Source organism: Callospermophilus lateralis, chromosome 14, assembly GCF_048772815.1.
Source record: "Callospermophilus lateralis isolate mCalLat2 chromosome 14, mCalLat2.hap1, whole genome shotgun sequence".
Taxonomy (NCBI): domain Eukaryota; kingdom Metazoa; phylum Chordata; class Mammalia; order Rodentia; family Sciuridae; genus Callospermophilus; species Callospermophilus lateralis.
The window spans coordinates 19,384,103-19,404,481 of NC_135318.1; the positions used below are offsets into that span (position 1 = coordinate 19,384,103).

General features: G+C 36.8%; 1 protein-coding gene and 1 non-coding gene across 2 annotated transcripts in view; both read left to right on the top strand.

Annotated features, from left to right (window-relative positions):
* Positions 1–20,379, top strand: part of Rab10 (RAB10, member RAS oncogene family) — an 88,478-nt gene that overhangs the window by 29,959 nt on the left and 38,140 nt on the right. The window lies entirely within an intron of this gene.
* On the top strand, positions 2,178–2,285 carry LOC143380889 (U6 spliceosomal RNA). The gene has a single exon (XR_013088758.2). It is a non-coding gene; the product is annotated as a U6 spliceosomal RNA (small nuclear RNA).

A 20,379-nucleotide genomic window follows, 5' to 3' on the forward strand; every position in this document is an offset into this window, starting at 1 on the left:
AAGAGATGGTTTATAAATTTTGTGTATGGAGAAATGATGTGTACCAGCAGTATGGTCTTTGGGATGAGGGAAGAGAGCCTTTCTTTCCTTTAGAGATTTGGAAGAAAAGTTGACTTCAGAAATGGTGTTTTTTAACTTGGGCATTTTAGAAGGACTAGTAAAGTGAAAGGGTGTGGTAGCACTGGTAATTATAGATTGGATCCTCATGACTCTCCAGCCCCTTTTCTTCCTATCTTCCTGTCTACCCATCTACCTTTTAATGTATGTAGTACTATGGATTGAACACAGTGCCTCACACATGCTATGCTAGGCAAATGCTGTATCACAGTTACATCCATAGCCTCCCTACCTTTAAAAAAAAAAATTTGAGACAGGGTTTTGCTAAATTGCTCAGGCTAGCCTCAAATTTGTGATCCTTGCTTCAGTCTCCTTATAATCGGGATTACAGGAGTGTGCCAACTCACCTACTTCCAGCTCTTTTCTTTAAATCTTTTTGACTTTCTCATTTTATCTTCTATAAAACAATTTAGGATTTGTCTTGTAAAGAAAGGAAAACTTTTCTCTAAATTGTTTTATGAGCATTCTATAAGCTACAGACTTGTTTTAATATTAAAAGAAGGGAGAAGCAGCATTTGTAATTATGAACATGGGCTTTGGAGTCAGCTTATGGAGTTAAAATGCAAGTTCTGTTAGCTGTGTATCCTCAGGTAAGTTATTAACCAAAGGACTTAGTCTCATCCATAAAAGAGCTTCTATTTATTTGCCTTAGCCTTGTGCCTTAGTGTCATCCATAGAACTCTTAGGGAGTAGTATGAGGATGAAGTGAGTTAATGTTTGTAAAATCTTGGGAACATATCTAATGTACAATATGCACTATATAAATGTTCATTAATAAAACAGTAACAAAAGCCGGGAACCTCTGGGAGAGATAAGAATTTGGGAAAAACTACACTCATATATTGCTGATGGGATTGCAAATTGGTGTAAGCACTCTGGAAAGCAGTATGGAGATTCCTTGGAATCTTTCCTTGAAAACTTGAAATGGAACCATCATCTCATTCAGTTATCCCACTTCTTAGCATATACCCAAAGAAGTTAAAATCAGCATACTATAGTGACACAGACACATTGATGTTTATAGCAGCTCAGTTCACAATAGCTAAGCTGTGGAGTCAACCTGGGTACGCTTCAACAGTTGAATGGATAAAGAAAATGTGGGCAATATAAACAATGAAATATTTCTCAGCCATAAAGAAGAATGAAATTATGGCATTTGCCAGTATATGGATGTAACTGGAGACTATCATGCTAAGTGAAATAAGCCAGTTCCAACAAACCAAAGGTCCAGTGTTCTCTCTGACATGTGGATGCTAACACACAGTAAAGGCTGGGGTTGGGGGCAGAACAGAAGTTCATTGGATTAGACAAAGGGGAATGAAGGGAAGGGAGGGGAGATGGGAATAGGAAAGATAGAATGAATCTGATATAACTTTCCTATGTTCATATATGAATGAATACACAACCAGTATAACTCCGCATCATATACATCCACAAGAATGGGAAGTTATATTCCATGTATATATAATTTGTAAAAATACATTCTACTGTCATGTATATCTAAAAGGAACAAATAAAAGAAAAAGAAAGTTGGGAAAAAGAGATTCTTTTCCCATGTATAATGGGAGTGAGTATACACTAATATTAATTTGCAACTCTTCGAGAGGCAGCGCTGGCTGTAAATTTTGGAGCTTCTAGATGTACTTGTATGAGAACACAGGTCCTGGAAAGCTGAAGAATAAAGACAGTAAAACGGTATCAATTGAAGGTCAAATATTGGCAAGGAATTAGAGAAAATTGTTCAGTTTTTGCTAGTACCTTTTCTGTCTCCTTTCCCCCACATTTGATATTTCTTTAGTAAACCATTATCCTCCAAATTCTTTAGTGCCAAAAATAGAGGGTGAAAAGTCCTTATCTCTTTTAAGTTATTTATTGTCTGATGCCACTTGAAAATCCTTCTTATTCACCCTCTTTCACTGTGTTGCAATGAAATGATTTTGTGCTCTTATTGGTGTTCTGAATGGATAAGAATTGGCTTCACTTATTTTAAGCAGATGTTTGTCTCTCCGACAATCTTAAGAATAGGTTGCTTGAAAGGTTTGAAAAGTTTTGTAAAGGGGGTGCTTGCTTTGACAGCTCATATGCTAAAATTGGAATGATTCAGAGAAGATTAGCATGGCCCCTGTATAAGAATGACACACAAATTCATGGAAGCATTCCATATTAAGCATTATAACAGGGGAAAACAACAAAATCTGAGCTAAAAAGCTAGAAAGGAGGAGGAAGAGGTAAAAGTTTGGGGGAAGTCAAGTAAAGTAGCAGAAATTTAAAATGGCTGTAAATTTTATAAATAAAATAATAATACAAGGTATTAGTTTGATACAGAAGTATAGTGATAATAACAAATTGTCATGACATCTGGGAAGTAAGCATTAAACACTTAATAAAGCTGAAACAGTTAATCCACAAGTTATGGATTATGAAGATTTAGTGGCCTTTAGAGATAGAACCTGAACTCAGAATTTTTTTTTTTTTTAATTATTTTTGCAGTGCTGGGATCTAAACAAGGGCTTCGTGAATGCTAGGTAAGTGCTCTGCCACTGCAGAGCCACTACACCACAGCCTCATTTTTTTTAAATGTCTTTATTTATTTATTTATTTTTAAAGAGAGAGGGAGAGAGAGAGAGAGAGAGAATTTTTTAATATTTATTTTTTAGTTATCGGAGGACACAACATCTTTGTTTGTATGTGGTGCTGAGGATCGAACCCGAGCCGCACGCATGCCAGGCGAGCGCGCTACCGCTTGAGCCACATCCCCAGCCCCATCTTTATTTATTTATTTATTTTAATGTGGTGCTGAGGATTGAACCTGGGTCCCAGGTTCAGTGCTCGGGGAGCACTCTACCGCTGAGCCACAATCCCAGCCCCCCACTTTTTAAAAAATATTTTTTAGTTGTTGGTGGACCGTTTTATTTTCTTTATTCATTTATATGCGTGCTGAGAATTGAACCCAGTGCCTCGCACATGCTAAGCAAGTGCTCTACTACTGAGCCACAACTGCAGCCCCCACAGCCTCATTTTTTAATGATGTAGAAAAATGTGAAAAGTTCTGAATGTCCTTAAAATGTGGAGGGGTGAAGGCAAGCAAATTGTTAAAAGATAGCAAGTTCTGAGTCAACTGAGGACAAACATGGAGACCTTAGAATCTTGTTGCTACCTAGGATGAAGTTTTGGCTAGATCTAAGGAGATGATAAGGGCTATCCAAAAAGTAGGCAGACATTTTTGAATCACTAATGGTGAAGGATAGGTCTGGGAGAAGGCTGAAATTGAGTAGCTAACTGGGTAGCACCTATAACCAAGAGAATTGTAGTTACAGAGCTCAAATAATAGCTTAATTGAGGGCTTGTAATATACTAAACACTGTCCTAGGCTTTCTACACATGATTTAGTTTTTACAACTTGAAGGTAAATACTCACTGTAGGTAGGGGAAACAGAGGCATGGAGAGATTAAAATTTCACCTAATGCCACACAGCCAGAATGTGGCAAAGTCAAAGCTTATGTTTGTCTGTATCTTCTAAATCACTAAGCTTTATATTACCTAATTCTAACATGAATTTACTATCAACGTTATACTTGTAGTATTTGTTGATGTGTAGTTAGAACAAACTGATGTGTAGTGAGAACATAATGGATCATCAACATTTAATTGGAATAGGACAGGGGTTGTAGCTCAATGGTAGAGCACTTGCCTAGCACATATGAAGCACTGGGTTCAATCCTCTGCACCACATGTAAATAAATAAAATAAAAGTATTTTATTTTACATCTACAACTAAAAGCATTTTTAAAAAATCTAATTGGAGTAACTTTGTCAAAGAATCGAGATAATAGTTACTTAAGGCAGGGTTACTCTTTTTTTATTTTTTGGTAAGGGGGTACCAGGGATTAAACTTGGGGGCACTCAGCCACTGAGCCACATCTCCAGCCCTGTTTTGTATTTTATGTAGACAGGATCTCACTGAGTTACTTAGTGCCTAGCATTTGTTAAGACTGGCTTTGAACTGGTGATCATCTTGCCTCAGCCTCCTGAGCCGCTGGGATTACAGGCATGCACCTGCATCAAGGTTTACTCTTGATGCTGAGCTACCAAATAAGGACATAAAATACTGCCATGTTCTGGAAAATGCTTGGTTCTTGAAGCTGTTCTCAAAGTTTTTATTTTTTTTTCCTTTTTGGGGGTCTTGGTTATTGAGTCCATGGCTTTTTTGTGTACATGTACCAACTCTTGAGCATACCCCCAACTGTTCAGGTTTTGCATAGTGAAAATGACAGCAAGTCAGCACAGTGTTGTTTTACAACAGAATCTGCTTCATCAGTTCTTTTACACTAAAATGTTTCTCCTTTTTAGTTGGATGCTGTGCACACATAAAATCAGCTAATCAGGAGGGTAGAACAGAATTGCAAGTAGTTTTTTTTTTTTAATACTTTTTAGTTGTAGATGAACACAGGATCTTTATTTTTATGTGGTGCTGAGGACCAAACCCAGTGTCTCACATATTCGAAGCAAGTGCTTTACCATTGAGCTCCAGCCCCAGCCCCAGGAGGTTTGCAAGTTTTGAAGCCACTTCAAACCTCAGCAACTTACAGAGAAAGAGTGGCACAGTATCTTATGGTTCAGTGAAAATGGAGAAAATTCATGAGTAATTCAAGGAATTAACTATGCATGCCAAATTTAAAACTACCACTGGAAACATAAGAAACTGGAGGTCTTAAGACTTTTGTGAAGTAAAGCTGCATTGGTTTCTATTATGCTAATTTTGAATTCAGGGTAATTCAGACATAGTGTGATGTGTTTTACTTTTTCAGAGCTTTTGGTGTTTCAATATTCTTGTGAAATAGTTGTTAAATTGGTTACTTTTTCCATTTGCTTCAAATTGGGTAGGTGGCAAATGCCAAATATTTAAAATGCTACTTGTTTGTTAAAAATATAGGTATAAAGGACATTTAAATTTTCAGATAGGAAAATTTCTTATACAGGCATGGGGAGAAAGGCCTCACATCTTTTGTATCTAAAACATGTTAATTTTCTGTTCTTATAATGTTGTTTCTCTTGCCTTTTCCATTATACTGATACTGTGGAATTAATCAGATTTCCCAAATCATTTCCCAGCTGTCTTCTATAACTCTATTACTTCTGAAAATCTTAGCAACTTTATTAAAATTACATTAAAATTACATTTACATATGCGTTCATTCCCATCATCACACAGTCTTGGTTTCTATAGCTGTGTAATTGAGCAGTCTTTTTTTTTTTTTTTTAAAGAGAAAGTGAGGGGGAGAGAGAGAATTTTTAATATTTTTTATTCTTTAGTTTTCGGTTGACACAACATCTTTCTTTGTATGTGGTGCTGAGGATCGAACCTGGGCCGCACGCATTCCAGGCGAGCGCGCTACTGCTTGAGCCACATCCCCAGCCCCTTGAGCAGTCTTGATTACTTTCAAAACTGTTTAGTTCTTCTAGCTTCTTTGCTTTTATTTGTAAATTTTAGAATAATTTATATTTTCTTATAGGAATTTTTATATAATAAACTTGTATATCAATTTGAGGAACATTAGCATCTTTATTGAATCTTCTAATCCATTATCTTGGTATACCTACCAGCTTGATATATTTCATCAGCATTGTATAATATGAACATGTAAGTCCTATACATGTTTTGATAGATCACATCTAATTACTGTACCTCATTTTTAGAGTTTATGTAAATGGCATTGCATTTTTAATTTCAACATCCATGTGTTCATTGTTAGTATATAAAAAAATAGTGTATAACGAGTAATTTCCTCATCCCCATTCTGGAGGCCAAACCCAGGTCTTCACAATGCTAGGCAAGTGTTCAACTACTGAACTACATCCCTAGTTCAAAACTTTTTTTGATTCTAGCTTATATCTGAAATTAGCAGTTCTATGGTATGAAGACTGGGTAGGGAGACACTATTATATTGGGGATTGAACTCAGGAATGTTCTCTCTTATGTACATCCCCAGCTCTCCCCCCCACTTGATCCTTTTGCCTCATTCTCTAGAATAGTGGGGATTATAGGTGTGTGCCAGTGTACCTGGCTAAGTCTTTATATTAATATGTAATATCAGCTTCTTTTCTTCTACTGGGATGATTTTTTTTTTGGTACTGGTATTGAACCAGGGGCACTCAACCACTGAGTTGCATCCCCATCCCTATTTTATATTTTGTTTAGAGACAGGGTCTCAGTTGCTTAGCACCTCGCTGTTGCTGAGGCTGGCTTTGAACTTGTGATCTTCCTGTCTCAGCCTCCCAAGAGACTGGGATTACAGGCGTGTAATTTTTTATTAGAATTGACTTTTCTTGTAATTTGTGGTATAATTTTAATACAACACAATGTGTAACATTTAGAAAAACATTTCAGAATAGTTTGATTTTTAAAAATTTGTACATGGATTATAAGAACAATATCCAAATGTCAATTGTGATTCTGTACACTAGCAACAAATTGTTTAATTATGTAACAGTTTCATTTACAGTAATATCAAAATAATCCATACTTAAGAATATATTTAATAAAAGAAATATGACTTGCATCATAAAAATTTAAAGATTGTTGAAAGAAATTTTAAAATATCTAAGTAAATAGATACCCTATGTTCATGGATCTGAAGACAGTATTGTCAAGATGGCAGTACTATTTAAATTGACTTACAGTTTGATTCCTAACAAAATCCTAGCAGCTTGTTTGCAGAAATTGACAGTAGAAGTTCGGAGAACCAGACCAACAAAAACAACCATGAAAATTAAGTACAAAGTTGGAATACTCACATTTCCTTATTTCAAAATGTGGAACAAAATTAGAGTAATCAAGACAGTGTGATATTGGCATAAAGATAGATACATAGATAACTGGAATAGAACTGAGAATTGTGAATCCAAAAATAAACCCTTATATTTCTGTTCAGTTTTTGGTCATTAAATATGAAGTACCCTAAAGTGCTGTTCTTTCCTGTCTCTTCTCTTTCAATTTTATTTAAATTGACTGTTGATTAGTACACAGAGCACTAGGGTGATTTCTGTGGTGATACTTGTTTCACATGCGAGTGGTTTGTCAGAACTGGTTTATCCTCCAAGGATTAGTAACCTAGGAAAGGGTGCAAGTTTTTAAGAGCAGTTGGAGAAATAGGAGAAAAAAACACAAAAACATTTAGTATATATATTCTTAAAATTTTTTTTAGAATTAGGGATTGAACCAAGGGGTGTTCTACTACAAAACTATATCGATAAGCCCATTTGATTTTCTATTTTAGAACAGGGTACCAGCCCAAGTTGCCCAGGCTGACCTCAAACTTGCAGTCTTCCTGCCTTGGAGTCCCAGAGATTACAGGCATGTGCCATTGTACCCAGGTTTATACAACTTTTTCTTCTTCTCTTCTCTTTCCCTTTCTCCTCCTCCTTCTTTCCCAGGGTCATACTTTTTTCTTTGTCGTCGTTGTCATCATCATCGTCTTCGTCATCCTCGTACTTGTCCTCCTCCTCTTCCTCCTCCTCCTCCTCCTTATCATCATCATCATCACCATCATCACCATAGTAATAGGATGTCTGATCAAAAAGGAAAAAAGGGACTGTGACTGTAGCTCAGTGGTAGAGCATTTGCCTAGCATGTGTGAGGAAGTGGGTTCAGTTCTAAGCACCACATGCAAAAATAAAATAAAGGTCATAAAAAAAAGGGAAAAAAAATCCTTGGCTCAAGTACTTTCATTTCAGCCTTAACAAGTGTCAGTAAATAAAAATTGACCCTAAAATCTTCATGATAGTAGAATATACTACTACTATACTGTGACCTCTAGAACATTAGTGGGCATGGGAGCTATAGAAGAGGCTATGAATTCCCCGAAATTTCTTTTCTAGATTTGTTCGTATACACATTTGGTAGAAGGAAGTGTGGGCAAAAGATCCATAGTCTTTATTACATTCTCAAATGAAAACATTCCAGAAAAGAGTAAGGCCTACTTAACTTTAAAAGATAACAAAGCTTTTTTATTCTATTATTATTTTTTTTGCTGTGCTGGGGAAGGGAGCCAAGGCACTCATGCTAGGCAAGTGCTCTACAACTAAGCCACACCTCCAAACTGAAGACAGAGCTTTGGAGGTTTCCCATTTCTGACCATTACAAATTAACTAGAACTATACTAGCCATCTGGCCATGAACAGCTAGGAAGCTGAAGGAAACATGAGGTAATTGTCTTCAGATAGTTGGTAATGGTCTGGAAAGAGAAGGAAAACAAATACATTAAGCCCTGTACCTCCTTGGATTTCTATCTGAAACCCAGTGCAGGATCCAAGCAGAGAAAGGCAGTCAAGTTACTGGATCAAGGGACAGAAATTGGTGGACAAGCAGGATTGAAGGGGGTAGGGGCAGTGACTGGAATTTTCAGGGTTGACTACCATAAAAAATGGAATTAACACAGTGGGACTCAGAAATATGAAGAAGGGTGAGGCTTCATGGGACAGGCAGATAACTGTCAAGCTGGTACAAGTATTGGAACTCATAGTGGGTTGGGAGATTTTCTAGTTCTGACCATGTAGAGTGGAGAGACCTGCTAAAATACTCGGTCATTTGGAAGAGACCCTAGGAAGGACAATCCTTAGCAACAGGTCTGCAGTAATAGAGAAAATACTATTTTTAACCCTATCCTCAAAAGTATGTGTGTGTTGGAGGAGAGGGGAGGGGATGAAAAACAAATCTCAAAAAATGAAGGCAGCTATATGTAATTGTCAAAGTACACTCTGTTGTTAGGTTTATCTAAAAACAAAAAATAAAATAGTCATTTTCTTAAAGGTAGGAGTCAGGTGTGTGCACACCTATAATACCAGCTATGCAGGAGGGTAAGGCAGAAGGATGGAAAGTTTGAGGCCAGTTTGGGCAATTTAGAGAGGCCCTGTCTCAAAGAATAAAAATGACTGAGGATGTAGCTCATTGGTAGAGTGCCTTTGGATCCAACCCCCATTACCACCAAAAGAATAAAGAAAGAAAAGAAAAAGAAATTAAGTCAGGGCAGGGGAATGTAGCACAGAGGTAGAGCACTAGCCTACTTCATGGGAGGCCCTGCGTTTGATCCCCAATACTACAAAAAAGAAGAAAAAGTAAAAGATTAAGCCAGATCTCAGTCTCTCTATCCGGACAAAAGTTAACATTTAAAATAGCCATTTATTCATCAACATATATAGAATATTAAGCATCCAGTCCAGTATATAAAATATTGCCATCCAGTCCAGAATTATTGGAGGGGGAAATGTAATCTTTAACCAGGAGAAAAGTTAATTCATAGACCTAGAAATCCACAGATGATGGATTTAAAAGACAGGAAAGCATTGAAGTATTGAAAGGAAAATGTAATCATAGGAGACCAAGTAAGATTTAAAAAGTCAATAAATAAAAACGAAAGCTCAGCAGAACTTTTGGAAATGAAAAATAGAGAATCTGAAGTGAATTTTTTAGCCAGCAGACTTAATAGCAGATCATTACATCTAATATTATAGAACAAAAGATTAGTGATGGGGGCTGGGGTTGTAGCTCAGAGGTAGAGCGTTCGCTTAGTATGCGTGAGGCACTGGGTTCCATCCTAAGCACCACATAAAAATAAAATATTGTGCCCACCTTCAATTAAAAAATAAATATTAAAAAAAAAAAAAGAGTAGTGATAGGGACTTGGATTGTTGCTCACTGGTAGAGCACTTGCCTAGCAGGTGAGGCACTGGGTTTGATCCTCAGGACCACATAAAAACAAACAAATAAAATAAAGATATTGTGTCCATCTACATCTAAAAACAAACAAAGAGATTAGTGTCAGCTGGGCATGGTGGCGCATGTGACTCTGGAGTCTGAGGCAGGAGAATGGTTCAAAGCCAGCCTCAGCAACAGCAAGGCGCTAAGGAACTCAGTGAAGTGAGACCTTGTCTCTAAATAAAATACAAAATAGTGCTGGAGAGGTGACTCAGTGGTTGAGTGTCCCTGAGTTCAATCCCTAGTTCTCCCATCTCCCTGCCAAAAAAAAAAAGAAAAAAGATTAGTGTTAGGTTAATAGAAACTATCCAAACTGAAAAACAGGGGAGGAAAAATGCTGAAAAACATTTGAACCTCAGTGGTACATGGGACAGTATCATGTAATCTAACATATTTAATTGGAGTCTTGGAAAAGAAGTATTTACAGAAAAAAGATAATGGCTGATAAGTTTACAACTGTGAAGAAAACCGTAATGTAAGCCCATAGACCCAGTGAACCTAGGTAGGATAGCAAAGAAAATCGCATCCTAATCGAATGACTGAAAGCCTGAGACAAATAGGAATGGTGTTATATTTAGAGGGACAAATATAGAACACTGTTGACTTTATCAGAAATGGTGTAAGCCAGTAAAATATCCAAATTGTATTACAAATAAATAACATAACCACATGGAAGGAGAAGAAAATAGTTCATCAGAGTTCTCTAGAGGAATAGAACCAATAGAATATCCATATAATTATAAAAGCAGATTTATTGGATTGATTTATATGATCAGACAATAGATAGACCATGATGGCCATTTATGAACTGCTGAGCTGGGGAAACCACTAGCCACTCAGTCCAAGAAAGCTTGATGCCTCAGAACAAGAGGGACCTATCTATGATGCAGTACCATTCTGAAGCTGAAAATCTAGAAGCTCCCTGGAAAGTCACTGGAATAAGTTCATGTTTTGGCATCTGAACCCGTGGCAGCAGCAAAAACATGCCCCATCTTCTTCAGCCTTTTGTTCCATCTGGTCCTCCAACCTATTAGATGGTGCTTCCTGCATTCAGGGCAAGTCTTCCCTCTCAGTTGCTGATCCACATTGCCACTTGTGTTGATCAGTTTCTCTTTTGGAAAAAGAGAAATTTAAGTTTAAAACCAAAATGAACCATCACAAAAGCCAGGCTTGGTGGTGCACACCTGTAATCCCAGGTACTCTAGAACCTGAGGTAGGAGAATCACGAGTTCGGGGTCTGCCTGGAAACATAGTGCGAACCTATTTCAAAAAAGTAAAATAAAAAATATAAAAACCCTAGACCATTACAAAAGTAATCAAAGTGCTTTTAGAAAACAGGATCATGAGTTCGAGGTCTGCCTGGAAACAGTGAGACCCTATCTCAAAAAGTAAAATAAAAAATAGAAAAACCCAAAACAGTTACAAACTTTAGAAAACAGATAACATAAATCTAAAGATAAGAAGAAAAACAAACTGTAAACAAGTACTTTAGTCAGTAAATCTACTTTCTTTTAGGGTATGAATTACCAAGTCTGAAACTATATATATGTGTGTATGTATTTGTACATACATACTAGGATTAAACATGTATATAAATGTTTTAGATAATGAGAGCCACTTTTCTTTATTGTTAAAGTTTCTAAAAAAGTACAGTAGGAATGCAAGAAGTGAACTCTGGTGTTTGTTTGGAATTGAAAGTATCATTATGAGTTCATGGTTGTATATAGTTTATGCAGAACAGATAGTTATGGAAGTGTAGATGTCATGTGCATTGATTAGTATACATAAACATATTTTCTAGCTCTGTCCATAGAGAAGGCATAGAAGCAATGACACTCCTATAGCATGTTCTAATTTAGTGCCCAGATTTTATTTAAACTCTTTAATAAAAGGAACTAGGGCTCTCTGAAGAACTTGATTACAGAACTGGGGTAGGAGAAATAAAAGATGATTTGGAATAAATTGTGATGCTGGAAAAGAAGTGCTTAGACAAGGGTAGACATGGACCGGGTTGTGACTCAGCGGTAGAGTGCTCGCCTAGCATGTGCAAGGTGCTGGGTTTGATCCTCAGCATCACATAAAAATAAACAAACAAAGGTATTGTGCCCAACTATAACTTAAAAAAAAATTAGGACATGGCAACCAACCTGATTAAGCTTCTAATGGCTAAGCCACAGTGAAATAACTTATGGTACTATTTGGATTATATATCCAAGATAGTAAAAAAAAATTCATGAGTGAAAATGAATAACTGAATGTATAAAAAAGTGAATAGAGTAGAAGGGACAGTCTATATTTTCTGAACCAGGGTCTTGCTGTGTCACCCATGCTTGCCTTGAATTTGCATTCCTCCTGCCTCAGCCTTGTGATTAGCTGGGATTAGTTGAGGCTGGCTTTGAATTTGTGTTGTGATCTTCCTTACTCAGCCTCCTGAGCCACTGAATGGATTGCCTGGCTTGCATTTTGCTTTATAAGGGACAATCTCAAAAGAATTTAATTATTAATGTAAAGTGAATGAGAAATATAGTACACTGATAACTTTTGCAGGCATTATCTAGTGCACTGAGAAAGGCAAAGCATAACATTTGTGAGGAGCCCCTCTGACACACTGCACCAAAAGCTTAATCTGGGGCTGGAATGTGGCTCAAGTGGTAGCGCGCTCGCCTGGCATGCGTGCGTCCCGGGTTCGATCCTCAGCACCACATACAAACAGAGATGTTGTGTCTGCCAAAAAATAAATATTAAAAAAAAAAAGCTTAATCTGATTATGAGAAAGCATCAGATAGAACCCAAACTGAGGAAAATTAAACAAAATGCTGGACCAGTATTCTTCGTTTTAAAAAACGTTATTTTTTTAGTTATAGGTGGACTCAATATCTTTATTTTACATTTATGTGGTGCTGAAGATCAAACCCAGTGCCCCATGCATGCTAGGTGAGCCCTCTACCTCTGAGCCACAACCCCAGTCCCTGGACCAGTATTCTTCATATGTATCAAGGATACTATAATCAGACAAAGGTGTGACATCCCTAGAGAACATAGAGATATAAAAATGTATGTAAGAATCCTTGACTAAAAAACTTCAAATTATATCCAGGAACTTATTTAAAAAATAATATATATCATGACCAGGTGCAAGGTTAATTCCACATTTAACATCAATGTAATTGACTATTTTAAAGAAATAAGGAAGAAAAATCAGATGATAATCTTGGTAGGTATAGTAAGAAACATAAATACAACTCATGATAATTGGAGAAACTAGAAACCAAAGGATATTTTCTAGCCTGCTAAATGTTGTATAGTCAATATGGTGGTTATAAAACTTCCAGATTAACACTAAGATCAAACAGAAAATAACATTAGGGGTTGTAGCTAGTAAATAAGAAAGAAATGTCACAAGGACTGGAGTTGTGGCTCAGTGGCAGAGCACTTGCCTAGTATGTGTGAGGCACTGGGTTCTATCCTTAGTATCACATAAAAATAAATAAAATAAAAGGTTTGCTATCAATTTAAAAACATATACTAAAAACCATTCAATTGTATACTTTAAATACTTGAAGCTGTGGCATGTAAATAATATTTCAATAAAATTATTAAAAAAATAGAATGTCACAAAAGTTCAAAAGAAGGGTAAAAAAAGTATATTTATAGGCTATGTGATTATATATGTAGAAAATCCTAAGAAATCTCTCTCCCTGCTTAAAAGGGTCAATTAGAATAAATCAGTGACTATAGAAAGGTTTCAGGATACATGGTCAGTATACAAAAATCATTTGCATTTTTATATTCAGCAACTATAAAATGAAACTTCAAAAAGAAAATCCTTTAGAACTGCATCCAAAAAATGAAAATATAATAGGGCTAAAGTTAACAAAACACATGCAAGAGCTAGATTCTAAAAATTACAAAATATTGCTGAGAGAATGAAACATGACTCAAATAAAGCTATATCAGGTTCATGGAGTAGAATGCATACATCACTTTGCTTAAAATCTTCATGTTTGTGTTCTCCCCCACCCCTCATGGTGGAGATTAACCTTAGGCCTTCTTGCATGGTAAGCAATCACTCTACTAATGAGCTACATTCCTGGCCCCCTTGTGAATGTCTTGTCTGTGCTAAGCATATGTTTGCCTCAGCCTCTTATACTTGATGTTTTCTCTGCCTGGGATACTTTTCCCCAAATACCTATACATCTTAAATTCCTTACCTCCTATTTTTCTTATATAAAATAAGCTCTCCCTTCAGTTCTGTTGATAGCATTTATCACCACTGATATTGACATTTTATTTTCTGGGGAGGGGCTTTCACTTGAGTGTACGTTCCCTCAACAGAAGAATTTTGTCTACTATTTGTGTATAGTAAGTGTGGTATATTCTGCTGAAATACATTAATGTGAATTAGCTTCCAGCCACTTGTTATTATAAGAGAATGATTATCAGAATAATGGAGAAGCCATTTATTGAGTCATATGTTCTTCCCTTTAGCAAATTATGTTAAGTACACTGACCCAGCTAAGTACAGTGTACTCCATAGGAATATAGAAGTGTGTAGAATCTAATCTCACTCTTCATTCTTGCCCTTGGCAGTTTGGCCAAAGAAAGCTTGTGAAGTTCTAAAATATATTATCTTTGTACATTTTACCCCTCCTTTCATAATTCTGCAGTTTCAGACCTTCCTTATATTCCTTTTCATGAATGTACCTTAAGTATAAAATTTGACACTTTACTGTGATTGTTTCTTTATTAAGAAATGAACATGACTTTTTAATAGTGCTAGTATTTTTTAGTGTCCTGAACAAAATTACTTGTGGTGTACCTCAACCCTAATTTTTCTCATAAGCTTTTTTAAAAAATATTTATTTTTTAGTTGTAGTTGGACACAACACCTTGATTTCACTTGTTTATTTTTGTATGTGATGCTGAGGATGGAACCCAGCTTTGTTATTTTTAATGTGTGAATTTTATAGAACAAAAGAGTTGTTTAGGGGTGGGGTGGTGGCCCAGTGTTAAGAGCACTTGCTTAGCTTGTGTGAGGCACCGAGTTCCATTATCAGCACTGCATATATATAAATAAGAGTATTGTCCATCTACAACTAAGAAAAAATTTTAAAGTTGTTTAGAACATATTATATTGTACTAGAAATGCCTGTATTATCCCTCTATTACATATCTTAGTTGTAGTTGGCAAAATTTAAATTTAGCTTTGGTTCTTTTGTCAGGAATTTGTCAATCTCCAAGAACTTCTTCCACCACAGGCATTTAAAAAATGAAAATCATTGGGAGTTTTGGCATATAGCAAAAGGAAGGATAACTAATTGGACTTTGTCAAAATTAAAAAAAAAAAACAACTTTTGTGCTTCATAAGACATTATCAAGAGAGTAAAAAGACAGCCTATAGAATGGAAGAAAATATTTGCAAATAACATAGCTAATAAGGGGTACCAAGTGTCTTAAGTATACAAAGAACTTAATGATTCAATTAGACAACCTGATTAAGAAATAGATAAAGGATTTGAATAAACTTTTATTAGAGAAGATATACATATGGTCTATAAACACATAAAGAGTGCTGAACATCATTAAACAGGAAATTAAAAGAAAACTGTTTTGATATAATTTCATACCCACTAGTATGACTATTTAAAACAAACAAACACTGCCAGGTATGGTGGTGCATGTGTGTAATCCTAGTCATGTGTGGAGATCATGATGCAAGAGGATCACAAAAGTCCTTCCTTGGCAACTTTGTGAAACCCCGTCTAAAAGTAAAAAGTGTTGGGATGTCACTCCATGGCAGAGCGTCCCTAGGTTCAATCCCAGTATTGCCATGGAGTGGGGGGGGAGACAAAAAGGGGAAACAGTCCAAATGTCCATAGTAGATGAGTGAATAATCAAATTATTGTATACACATACAGTGTATTATTAGTCAGTCATAAAGGAGAATGTTTTATGACTATGTGAAATGCAAGAAATGTTTAGCATACTAATTCTTTAGTAAATGGTAATCTTCTGTATGTGTATATGAGGGCTACTGTTGATTAACTGAGGGCCTTGCTTGGTAAAAATCATAGATAATAATTATTTCATTATAAATTGTTAACCTTTGGTTGTCTTGAGTATTTCATATAGTTTGTTTTGCCTGCATTAATTATTAGGTTATTCATGTGTTACTCAGGAGTCAAACACCTGTTTATAGGATAGAGGTTGCAGTTAACTCCTCTTGCCACTGGATGGTGCTTGTGCAACATTAAGTCAGATATGTTGCCTGATACAGTTAAGTGAGTAATTGAAAATTGATAAATGATTTGGCTGTGGTAATTGAAATAATCTTGAGCTTTGAATCCGAGAAATCTGTCAAAAGTGGGAATTTATCTAGTGTGTTTTTACACAAGCAAAACCTTGAAAAAAAATCACATTGGATCAAATCCTGTGATTGTCTGCAGTAACTTAACAAATGGTACTGTTGCTGAATAACCTGATTATTCCATCACAGTTTTAAGGTTTTCCTGGCTTCTCTGAGCAGCTGAGTTTCTAATTTTGCTCTGACCCCCCCCCTTTTTTTTAAACTAGGGATTGAACCCAGAGATGCTTAACCATTGAGCCACATCCCCAATTCTTTATTTTTTCTGGGACAGGCCTCACTAAGTTGCTGAGGCTAGGTTTTTTTTTTTTTTTTTTTTTGAGGCTGGTTTCAAACTTGTAGTTTTTCTGCCTCCGCTTCATGAGTGGCTGGGATTATAGTCATGCATGACCACACTCAGCTGATCCCCCTAAATTTTATCATAAGCTTTTCTACTTTGTCTTTTTTTTTTTTTTTTTTTTTTTTTAGAGAGAGAGAGAAAGAATTTTTAATATTTACTTTTTTTTAGTTTTCGGCCGACACAACATCTTTGTATGTGGTGCTGAGGATCCGTGCCGCAAGCATTCCAGGCGAGCGCGCTACCGCTTGAGCCACATCCCCAGCCCTCTACTTTGTCTTTAACTAAAAAATTCCCATAAGTAGGTGTGGGGGGTAAGGCAAGTGCATGTTGATATAAAAAAAGCTGTTTACTTATTTAAAAAGTTAGAGCTGTAAAAGCTGTGTTTGTGGCTCCAGAAGGAAAACTGGAGGAATGATTCTGGAGAGGAAACCTGGGGCCATGAGGTATCTAAGTAGTGGAGAAAATCAATTTGTAAACATATTTCCTTCTCTGTTAGTCTGATTTTTAGTTCTATTAGTTTAACAGGTAACATTTTTGGAGGTCAGGTAGTACTTCAAGGCTGTGACTGCAGCAGCACCACCTGCGACAGTGAGTCCTTGTCCCATGCCCATCTGTGATTACCTTTCCTGTTTTTTTTTTCCTTCTGTTATTCAATTCTGTATTCCCTACTTTTTTGCTTATAACTTAAAATAAAACAAAAAAAACCTTATGAAATTTTCTCTTGTTATAGAAAATAAGAATTTAGTTTTTTTTTTTTTACACCAGCAAACGTTCCTGGCACCTCTCCCTTCATCTTCTCAAATAGTAATGATAGTTGTTTTGGTAATTGCTGAGCCAAGCAGTATACTATAATTACATTTCCTTTCTTGGACCACCATTTGTTTTGACTGTATTTTACAGTTTCTTCACTGTTACATTTGCCTTTAAAAAAAAAAAAAGTTTTTATTGGTTGTTTATTTATTTGTTTATATATGGTTCTGAGAATCCAACCCAGTGCTTCTCACATGCTAGGCAAGCGCTCTACTACTGAGTCACAATGCCAGCCCACATTTACCTATCATGTGTTTATCTCAGAATCATCAGACACTTCTGTTTTTCATACAAATTCTATTAATACTATTTCCTCTTCCCCAATCCACCTCTAGTCCCAGGAGACATAAGTCTAGGAACTAACAACCACCCCACCCCCATACTAGGGATTGAACCCAAGGTACTTAACCTCTGAACCATATCCCAGCCCTTTTGTCTTGAGACATGGTCTTGCTAAGTTGCTTATAGCCCCAGCCCCCCAAGTCACTGGGATTACAGGCATGCACCTGGCTTGGAATTTAACTTCTTATCATCTCCAGAGTAGATTGCGCTATACATCATTCTGTTTGATATGTTTCGTATCTTTCTCTTTCTTGGTTTGGAAAAGCAATCTCCTAGTAGGTATCTTAGAAAAAGGATGCATGTGTACAAAAGTTGGCCCTTTGCCCCCGAAGGTTCAGTACTTGAGTCTGCTGAAGCAAACTGACAGTAGACTAACAGGAGAAAGGCATACAGATTCAAGGGTAGGTGGTTTAAGTGTAAATACCCTCTTCACAAGGGGGAAAGACATGGAGGAGGGAATATAAGCAATTTTAGAGGTACGGTAAATGCTTTTTAGGATAAAGAACGTGCCTGGAAAAACAGACAATAGCTTGGCATAAGGTACCTCTCTGGCGCTGGTAGGGGTGTGGGGGTGTGTGGGGGTGAGGTGGGGGTGGGGGTGAAATTGAGAGGCAGAACTGTGCCACAAAGGCTGTCTTGTTATGCAAATAAAATCTCTCAGGTCATACTTTGGAAACCACCCTCAGAAGAATAGATAAGAACTCTGTCTGGGTAGAGACTTTACTCTCCTTTTCCTTGTCAGTCTTTCCTGGTTATTCCATGCCATTCCTATGGGAAGAGGGGCTGAAGGCTGTTGCATTTCTTTTGGCAGAGCTGCTTTTAGTTCCCTCAGGTAACTTCAATGAGAGCCCTTTCCTGCATATGGGCAGAGAAACAGGAAAGATTCTGAGACTTGATCTGTCTCAGCATGTTAAGGTGCCACCTTTTGGGGTGTTATTTTCTGAGCCCCAACACATGGGAGATTTTTGAGATTTTAATTTCTGAAAATGCCTTTCATTTGGTACTGGCTGAATATAGATTGAAAGCATTTTTTGTCTTATACCTTTTCTTGGTGTTCTGAAATTTCACTCTGATGTGTCTTCGTATAGGCTTTATTTTATTCATTATACTAGGTGCTTAGTGGGTCTTTTAGTTCAAAAACAGATTGGATTTATTAAGTTTTTGTGCATAACAACTTTGATTACTTTCTATGTGTCATTTTTTTGTTTTTCGATTTTTGTGTTTGATGTCAGACCTCCTCGTTTAATCTTCTAATATGTTACATCCCACAAATATTCTGTTCCTTGTCACTTTATCATATTTTCTTTGAGAGCTAACTTTTTTCTTGTAACCTTTCTGTTGACTTAAGATATCTCTGCCATTTAAAAAAATATTTAGGAGTTTTCTGGTTCAGCTTTTTTTTCCTTTTTGTAACCCCTCCCCATGAAAAAATACCATCTTATGCTGGGAGCCATCAGCCAAGTAGGTATGACAATCTCCTTGCCAGCTTACTCCCATGCTGTCTAGTGGAAGGACTTCTGAAAGGTGACCTTGCTCAAGGACCAGGGCGGTTTAGCATAATAGGAGATTAGGGTGTTCCCCCTTTAGAATAGGGCAGTTTAGCATAATAGGAGATTAGGGTGTTCCCCCTTTAGAATAGGGCGTATCCTGCTGCTGAGTTCCTCTTGAGTTCTTAGGGTCAGACAGTATATTTTGGGAGACAGAAGCCCAGGAGTAGTGGATTTGGGCAGAGTGTGAATTTGGGCAGAGAACGTGGATTCCCCCAGAACGTGTTTGTAGACGGCCGGTGTGAGTTCGGGAATAAAGAATTGCTGTTTGAATCTACAAGCTGTGTGGAGGCTCGTGATTTGTGCCCAGCCAGAGACTGCGGCAATCTTATTCTGAAAAGATGAGAAATAGTATACTTTATTGACCTGGCTTTTTGTTTTGCTTTTCTGTATTTTGGTATCTCATTGGAGTCTCTGGCCCAAGGCTCTAAAAAACTGATTGGAAGCAAAGTGGATGAGGGCGCTTATCAAATGGTGAGTTTCACTTATTGGTGAAATTCCATGTTTTTTTTTTTTTTTTTTTCAGGGTCCTTTCACTATCATTAGAAAAAATTTTATTTATTCACCCCATCCCCCGCTCCCCGCCCTTTTTGTGGTACTGGACAGCATATGTTTCCAGCCCTTTGTATTTTTAATTTTGAGACAAGATACCTCTAAACTGTGCAGGCTGACCTGGATCTTCTTGCCTCAGGCTCCAGAGTTGCTGGAGTTATAGATATGCACCACTGAGCATGGCTCAGCAGATATTCTTTTGAATGCATGTTATATGTCAGACATAGCTCTGGGGCTGGGAATTTGAATGACTTAAATAGATTTAAAAAGAAAAAAGAAAACCCCTAATCTTGTGGGTCTTAAACTTTGTCAAGAGAGACTGGTTTCATAAATAAGGAAATGTGGGTTGGAGTTGTAGCTCAGTGGTAGAGCAGTTGCCTAGCGTGTGTGTGGCACTGGATTCAATCCTCAGTACCACATAAAAATAAATAAATAAAATAAAGGTATTGTGTCCCTCTGTAACTAAAAAAAAAAGAAGATGTTTGAAAAGAAATGAGGAAATGTTAAAACTTAAAGAGCAGGGATAGGGAGTGTTAATGGACAGTAAGCAGA